The sequence below is a fragment of the Xenopus laevis genome, chromosome 8L, assembly GCF_017654675.1.
Source record: "Xenopus laevis strain J_2021 chromosome 8L, Xenopus_laevis_v10.1, whole genome shotgun sequence".
In the NCBI taxonomy this organism is placed as follows: domain Eukaryota; kingdom Metazoa; phylum Chordata; class Amphibia; order Anura; family Pipidae; genus Xenopus; species Xenopus laevis.
This window is the reverse complement of record NC_054385.1, coordinates 120,739,308-120,748,319: the sequence shown is the minus strand read 5'-3', so window position 1 is coordinate 120,748,319 and position 9,012 is coordinate 120,739,308.

The following is a 9,012-nucleotide window of genomic DNA, read 5'->3' as shown; positions in this document are numbered from 1 at the left end:
CTGCCTCACTCTATATATTTGTATAGATAGAAATATCTATAATATTATAAAATATATTTTTGCACCTCACCCCCCTCTTCTGCTCCTGTCCTGTATTCACCTCATTGTTTCTTTTTGGATGACTCTTATCTTTTAACCCTTCTGCCACACTGGGAACAAAGCAGATTTCCCCTAGATTGAAATAGAATTATAAACATAGATTTTATACTAGTGACATTTTGTTGTGCACAAACTCTTCCTGCTATTGTTACGCTATTTTATGTACAGTAGAAACCCCATTTTCCATTTTTCAGGGGACCGGAAAAAATGGCATAAATTCAGGGAAATGTATTATGCATTACATATGGTGGGACCACTAAAAATGAAATAACATATGGAAAACCTTAAAATTAGGGTAAGTAAAATGGAGGCTTCAGTGTATTTATCCAGCTGCAACTAGAACTCTTGAAGAAATAACATTCTACAAAGAATTTAGGTTGATGCCCACTTGAATGGGGAAATAGGAAAGCAGTACCTGGGTTGAATGGGTAAATATAGGCAGATGCCCTGATCAAATTCATTGTTCTGAGCCAAAGAGATTGTATGTTCCCACAAAATTAAGTCTGGGGATAACATCAGTAGTCATTTAAGGAACAGCTTTAATGAAAAAGCTTAAAGAGATATGGACACGAGTAATTAAACTCTTTTTTACATCTATCATAATATTGCCATTGAAAGCTACTTATAACTTTGCCATAAAGTATTTGCACAATATTTGTACATAACAAATTGTCTAATTCTGGGCAGTGTCATTCTGTGGCTACTAAAGCAAATAAAGTTCTGTCTTGTATAAAAAGGGCATTAACTTAAGAGATGAAAACATAATTCTGCCTCTTTATAGGTCCCTGGTGAGGCCTCATCTGGAGTATGCAGTTCAGTTTTGGACTCCAGTCCTTAAGAGGGACATAAATGAGCTGGAGAGAGTGCAGAGACTAAGTGCAACTAAACTGGTTAGAGGGAGGGAAGACTTAAATTATGAGGGGAGACTGTCAAGGTTGGGGTTGTTTTCTCTGGAAAAAAGGCTCTTGCGAGGGGACATGATTACACTTTACAAGTACATTAGAGGACATTATAGACAAATAGCAGGGGACCTTTTTACCCATAAAGTGGATCACCGTACCAGAGGCCTCCCCTTTAGACTAGAAGAAAAGAACTTTCATTTGAAGCAACGTAGGGGGTTCTTCACAGTCAGGACAGTGAGGTTGTGGAATGCACTGCCGGGTGATGTTGTGATGCTGATTCAGTTAATGACTATAAGAGGGACTTGGATGATTTCTTGGACAGACATAATATCAAAGGCTATTGTGATACTAAGCTCTATAGTTAGTATAGATATGGGTATATAGAATGTATGTGAGAGTAGGGAGGGGTGTGTGTATGGATGCTGGGTTTTCATTTGGAGGGGTTGAACTTGATGGACTTTGTCTTTTTTCGACCCAATTTAATTATGTAACTATGTAACTATGTGATTACCTGTCTGATGCCTCTTGTTCCTGTATGGGGGGGGCACATTTGTGCAGCAGGAGTCCGTTAGCAGTAGAAACTTTAACTGACAGACTGAGATGGGACAGTCAGGTTGGCAAAACAGGCATGTTTAGAAACTTCAACTAACAATTACTTACAAAAACAAACCTCTCAGCAAAAAACGATCAACATGACATATAGGTAACTTTTAATGTACATTCATATTTTAAAAAGTAATTTTTTTAGTGTCAGTATCACTTTAAGTAAACAAATAATATAATGGGGGAAATATAGAATTAGAATGCAGAAATATGAATGATAATTGCACCATTGTTGGCCTCTTAGGTGAGATATACAATAAGTCTAAAAGTTTAAAGAGAAGTGCTAAAAGTCCATGAAGTCAGTGACCACAACTGATGTTTTAGGTTGGTCTGAGGTTAATCTTGCAATGGAAAAAATGATTTGCTGGTCAGGACCCCATGCAGGTGACAAATTAAGGGGAACCCAGATTTTACAGCAACTAAACAATATTTTTTAAATATTAATTGTCATATGTCATAAAAGTCTCTGCCTGTTTGAGAGCTTTGAATTACATTTTATTTCAGACTGTATCCAACACGAATATGTGTACAGCCAACAAATTTGCACATTTTTTAGGGTTTTCGGTTGAGAATTTCTCGACAATGACAAACTCAGGAGGTTTCTATTGAGATAGAAATTATTGACTCCATTTCGGAGTTCCCAGCCCTTTATAAAAGCACTTGGTTTATGGCCTTTTACTTGAACGTGTTTACAGCAATGCAATGTTCCCAAAGTGAAATGAATTTTAAAATATAAACATACACTTTTGGGGTAGATGTATTTCTGGCACTCCTTTCTAGAATCAGGATTATACCATCCTTGCTCACCTGAAACGTCTCCAACTGGGAGCGGCTGCAGGGAATCCTTTATAGCTTCCAATGACCTTGCTTTTGATTTGCTCAGCAAGACAATGATTCTCATGTGTCCTCAACCTTTTTTTTTCCAACAATAATCAGTTTGCTTGGGATTGCTGTGAAAAAATTCCTGTCATCTCATGAATGGATTAGGTAAGGGGGACCAAACAGTTCCTAAGCCCCTTGGAGCAGGTTGGACTATTCTCACAGGGATCCCTCAGATCATTTTGCATATATTTACATGCCAAAAGTAATTGACTGTAAAGGGAAAACAGGCCAGGTCTAGGTGTTTATTGTACTATTGATATAGGAGTAGAGATCTTGTAATAGTCAGAGCTAGGTTCAGGAACTTATCAGATGGACATGGATAGAGAAGATCAGCATAGAAACATGGATCAAGAGTGAGTAAGTGTTTGGAAGAAGTACACAATGGAACTATATGGGACACAGAAATGACAGGGAAATGACAGGTTAGGTCTAGGTATTTATTGTACTATTGATTTAGGGATAGATCTTGTATTAGAGTTAGGTTCCTAAATTTTAGGCAAAGTTAACTATCATGATTGTACTAGGCCTTGTTGAATGTTATGTTAGAAAAAATGTGATAGTTATATATCTTAAGGGTACCTCATCACTAGTTGTGAAATACTGGCATCTACAACATGGAGCTGGCCACTGCTCCTGTATAAATTATAGCAAAAAGGGAAAGTTGTGCTCACCACTAAACAATTTTAAACCATAATGTGGAGGTGTAAAACAGGTCCAGCTCCATGTTATAGCTCCAATCATTTCCCAACTACAATCAGGTAATCCAAGTGATGACCACTGAAAGTACAACCATTTGGGGTTTTAACCTAAAAGAGCAAAGCTGCGGGTAAAATGTATAATAGAGCAGTAGGATTCTTAATGAATCAGATGAAAGTGAGTGTAGACCTGGCCAGACTGGAGTTGATTTTTTACATAGTTAAATATATGGCAAAAGATAGACAAACAATCCCTGTTTTGTTTAAAGGGGAGGGCATTTTTTAGTAGCTTAATGCAAAAAATGTGTTCATTTCTTCAGCTCCAGCTTGATAATAGACAAGTGCAATGGATGGCTTTTCTTTGTATGAATTTTGTGGTCAAACCCTTGTTGCACCACATCTAATGGTTTAAAAATGGTGAGCACAACTTTCCTCATTTCCGAACATGACATTTTATTACACTTAACCATAATACCCTCTAACATGTACTCTCTAGGACTTCTCTGTGAAGAAAATTATAATTACCCTTGTGCAGTACCAGTAGGTTAGTGAGGGTTCATGTCAACTAACCCAAGTTTGCATATCACCTTGCTACTTTTAACATTTCTACCTAAGTAGGATCAGGCAGTTAACAAGTTCATGATTTTTTTTGCCCAAATTATATTATGTGACTGCTCAAACGAAGGCACTAAGGGGGAAATGAACAGGCGAAAATTCGCCAGCGACGGCTTCGCCGCCTTTGCCACACTTTGCCACACTTCGCCAGGCGCAACTTTGCATAGACAACGCAAATTCACTAAGTTGCAAAGTTTCGTCGCCAGCACCGAATGCTGGCGAAGTTGCGCTAGCATTACTACACCAGGCATAGCAAAGTTGCGCTAGCCTTAGATAATTTGCCTAAGCCTATCACCCTGTAAATATTGCACCTTGTCTGTTCTGAGGTGGTGAAGGCAAGTCTGGTGATAGAGGTAACGTTCAGTAAAATCAAAAACTTAGTGAATTTGCGTAGTAACGTTCTTTCGCCAATGTTCGTCACTTCGACCTTCAGTAAATTTGCCCCTTTGAATGAAGGAAATGAACTGGCTTGTGTAATGATGGAACATATAGCAGATGATCTTTAAAAAAATAAATGATGTAAAAATGATTATCAAAACTTTGACATATCTGGGAGAAAAAGGGGTTCTGGTGGATTTTTGGTTCTCTAAGGAAAAAGTAGTGTGTCTAATAAATAAGTACCAATGAATTGAAGGGAAAGTGAAGCTTTGAGTAAGAGTTCTAAAATCTGTGCCCCTTTAATGACAGATAACTTGAGTCCAGGCAATGGTTGTGCTGGGTTAAATATCCAGCTCAAGGTATAGGGATATAGATAGGGGCAACATGCAAAAACCAGGCCACATAAATGTATCCTGATGATTCATAGCCTGTTCCTGTAAGAAATCTGCTTCTCAAGTATATGCAAATAATTTGTAAATTTGTAAAACCTCCCTGTCCAATTACCAAACCACAGCAAAAATCTGCTATATTTCATCACACTTACCCACCATCACTAAGGTGTTTTTGTTCAAAATATGAAATTAAGCTTCCTCTCTAATAATATCTTTAATGCTCCATTAGTCCAAATACTGACTGATGTTTCTCTGCCTGGTTAAACTTTGGTATAATTTTTCATCTTGGTAGTGCTCCTTTTGTGTGGCTTATGCATTTACCTCCTGGTTATGAATTTAAAGCAGAAGGTAATACTTCTTGCCACTGTAACCCTATCTTGGCCACCACCTATATTATATGATATACATCATCAATATCTTACCATCCACAGGTCCTGAATCCCTTTTGCTAAATGAAAGGGCATTGGAAATTTCTTTCCATGGCAGTGCCTCCATCTAGGGGGATCCTGGGATACACCTACAGGTGGCCCCACTAGGAACAAATGATTAACCAAACCTCACACAGGCCTCACACAGATGGGTTAGGCATCTGCAGCGACTCAATTCTCAGGCAGGGCTCCCAAACTATCCTATTTGAGCATGACAAACCTGCTTTATGCTTCAGGGTACAGCTCCTAACACTATCCGAAGTGTGAGCACATCCGAGCTTCAGACCCTCCTGGTCAAGCTCTCCAGGCTTTGGGGTCCGTACCCCAAGCTCTCCAAAGGCTTCTCATATCCTTAAGCCCCTACATCTTTGCTCAATTCATGCAGATTGGAAAAAAGAGACCGACCACATGGTAGCTCAGCACAACAGTGACACCTTCTGGCCAAATCCGGAATCATCCAGGGCACACAAAAGACTCACTCCCCCTTAGATCTTATTCTAAAGCTCTTCTAGGACTTGGAGAATAACAAAAAGAGACAGAATCTAAACTTGGAATCAACTGACTCCACCCAACAAATAAGGTTGCTGGGAAGGGATGGCCTGCTAGCTGCTCTACTAGCCCACTGGAAAGACCACAGAACCACAAACCTAAAAGTTCCTGGTTTGAATCCCAGCAGAGCTTTTCCTTATCTCCCTCCCTCACAATGTGACTTCCAGGCACCTAAACACAACTTTTTATAGCAATTAACTGTGCCATGGGCAGAGCCACCCTCACGTGTGTCCAACTGAGAGGTAAAGCTGCGTGCAGAGCCACCCTCATGAATGCTCAGCAGTCAGACAGGATCACAAGCAGAGCCACTCTCATTAGTACCCAGGGTTCAGGCAGGAACAGAGACAGAGCCATCCTCGTGGGTGCCCGACTGGCGCTTGGGTCAGCCAAAAGTGCTCCAATAGTAGCTAATGCTCAAACAATGACTGTTAGAGGGCTGGCCTATATATGTAGGTCAGAGTCAGCCCTGATTGGTTGACTCCACCCAACTAAAAAGGTTGCTCGGAAGGGATGGTAAATACTAGGTGAAAGATAGTGAGCAAGCTTACTAGCTGCTCACCTTACCTACTGGAAAGGACACAGAGGCAGAAATATTCCTGGATTGGATCCCAGCAGAACCTTACCAGCAGCTTCAGCATACAGTATGTTGCAGTCTGTAGCTAGGCCATGTCTTGAAACTTTCATTTAAACACCTGCTCTATAATTCTTGTGAGTATTTTATTAATGCACTTCTTGTCAGTACAAATTAAAATTAAAGTGGTTACTCAAAGTATTATAATCAGTGCTGCAGTAAAAGATAGCAAATAGACAGTATCAGTAGTTCCATTACAGTGCAGGGGGAGTGTCTAGATGTTTGGTAGCATCTCTCTCGCAGTCCAAAAGGAGTGTCTAACAGAGGATGATCTTGTATCGGGTCAATCTATATCAGAACACTCCAAACAACATCCAGTCTGAAGAATATGATTATCTGCAATACACAGATGAAGCTACTCTGCTTAATCCTACTATTTAAAGGTAAGATAAACCTGAAATGAAAAGAGAAGGATAGGAAGATAGGTGGACAGATAATTTATTACACATTAAACATATTATGTTGGCTTTGGAAATGTTAATATTTCAATAACAGATTCAAAATATGGTTATTTCTATATATACTTAGCTCTTACATAGATTAAGGTGAAATTGCAAATTAGGCTTGTTTCAGTTGTAAGAGAAAGGCTACAGGGATTTCTAGAGATACATTTTGAAGATTTACCATTGAATATTGCCAATTGCCAGCAAAGAGAAGACAAGTCAATGCTTTATAAGTAGAAATTATACATTTTGAATGTCTTAAATTGTCATATTCTGTAATAATGTTTGTGTTAATGCACCTCGAAGAAGCTTCACAAATTAGAATTATTTTTTATATGTTAACTAAAATCATATTCTTTTTATGATTGCCAAATAATTTGAGAGAGCTGGACAATAATCACTATTTTATTCACTTGGTCATAGGCTTCTGTTTTATCTGTTCCTTTAGCTGAAGATCTGGGGCTTTCTATTTTGTTGTTTTATGACCAATAAATATAAAATGAGCTGTAGCACATAGAGTGACTGTACTGGCACCAAAAACTTCTCAAATTTCAGAAGCACAGGCAGGCACATTGGAAAACATTTGTAGGGATGGGCGAATTTTTTTGCCTTGTTTCGCCGCGAAAATGACGCCCATAAACTTGCATTTGTAAATAAATGAAGAAAGAGATTTATTTAGAGATAACCTTTCATGTGGGAAAAAATAGTCTTATACATTTTATGTCTGAACATGGGCAGAATCACAGGTTTTTGATGGTGACCATGTTGAGGTAGAAAATACTTAAGACTATTTTTTCCTGTCTGCTCTTCTGACATTTGGCATAAAGGTTTTGCTGCCAGTAGCTTGAGTCACTTGTACTGTATAATTATTTACAGTATATATTTATATACATATATATAAATTATCTTCAGACCAGCACTCCCTTTAAAAACTTAGTAATTTATTGTTGCATAGTATCAAATACCCGACATTCCAGTCCACATTTGGACCTTTTTCAAGGATCCTTGAAAAAGGTCCAAATGTGGACCGAAACGTCGGGTATTTGATACTATGCAACAATAAATTGGTCTGAAGATAATTGATGCATACAAAATTACCGTACACCCCGCCATAAACAGCAGCTTTGGAGTGCGGATACTCATTGGAAAGTATATATATATATATATATATATATATATATATATATATATATATATATATATATATATATATATAATATATATATATATATATATATATATATATATATATATAGATATCCATTGGTAGAAAGCAGCGCACACTGGAATTTTTAAAAGTTTAATTTATTTATCAAATTTTAAAAAATATTTTACATGTAGCGATACATGTAAAAAAAATTTAAAATTTGATAAATAAATTAAACTTTTAAAAATTCCAGTTGCGCTGCTTTCTACCAATGGATATCTGAATAATTGACACGGCAGCAGCACCTGGTACTTGATTATTCGAAGGTGTGCGAGAGACTTATTTTGTTTTTTATATATATATATATATATTTATCTGATCTGTTTTAATGTAACCAAATAAAATTATACTTTTATTAAATCCCAGTGTGCACTCATGCTTCTCGGACTTATATATATATATATAAATATATATATATATATATATATATATATATATATATATATATATATATATATATATATATATATACACACACAGGTATGAGAACCATTATTCGGAAACCCACCGTTATTCAGAAAGCTCTGAATTACGGAAAGGCCATCTCCCATAAACTCCATTTAATCCAAATAATGCAATTTTTTTTTCTGTTTAATAATAAAACAGTAGCTTGTACTTGATCCCAACTAAGATATAATTAATCCTTATTGGAAGCAAAACCAGCCTATTGGGTTTATTTAATGTTTACATTATTTTTAATTAGACTTAAGGAATGAATATCCAAATTACAGAAAAATCCGTTATACAGAAAACCCCAGGTTCCAGGCATTCTGGATAACATGTCCCATACCTGTGTATATATATGTATATATATATATATATATATATATATATATATATATATATATATATATATATATATATATATATACATATACAGAATAATAACCAGGCAACCACATGAGTATCCTCACTCCAAGGCTCAAGGCCCGATATACTGTATCTTTAAAGGTGGGGTGCTCAGTCATAACGTGTATATACAAAGTATCTTCCAACTGGCACACCCTTATAAAAACGTTGTCTTTTTATTAATATAGCATTGTATCAGAGTATGAAAATAATAAAATAACACAGCGTTGTGGACAACCTGTAAATGATATCCTTAATTAGTGCTTTTCGTTGTCAATGATGTAGACAAAAATGAAGACTTTTAGAAGTCTATATAGTAACATAGTAAGTTAGGTTGAA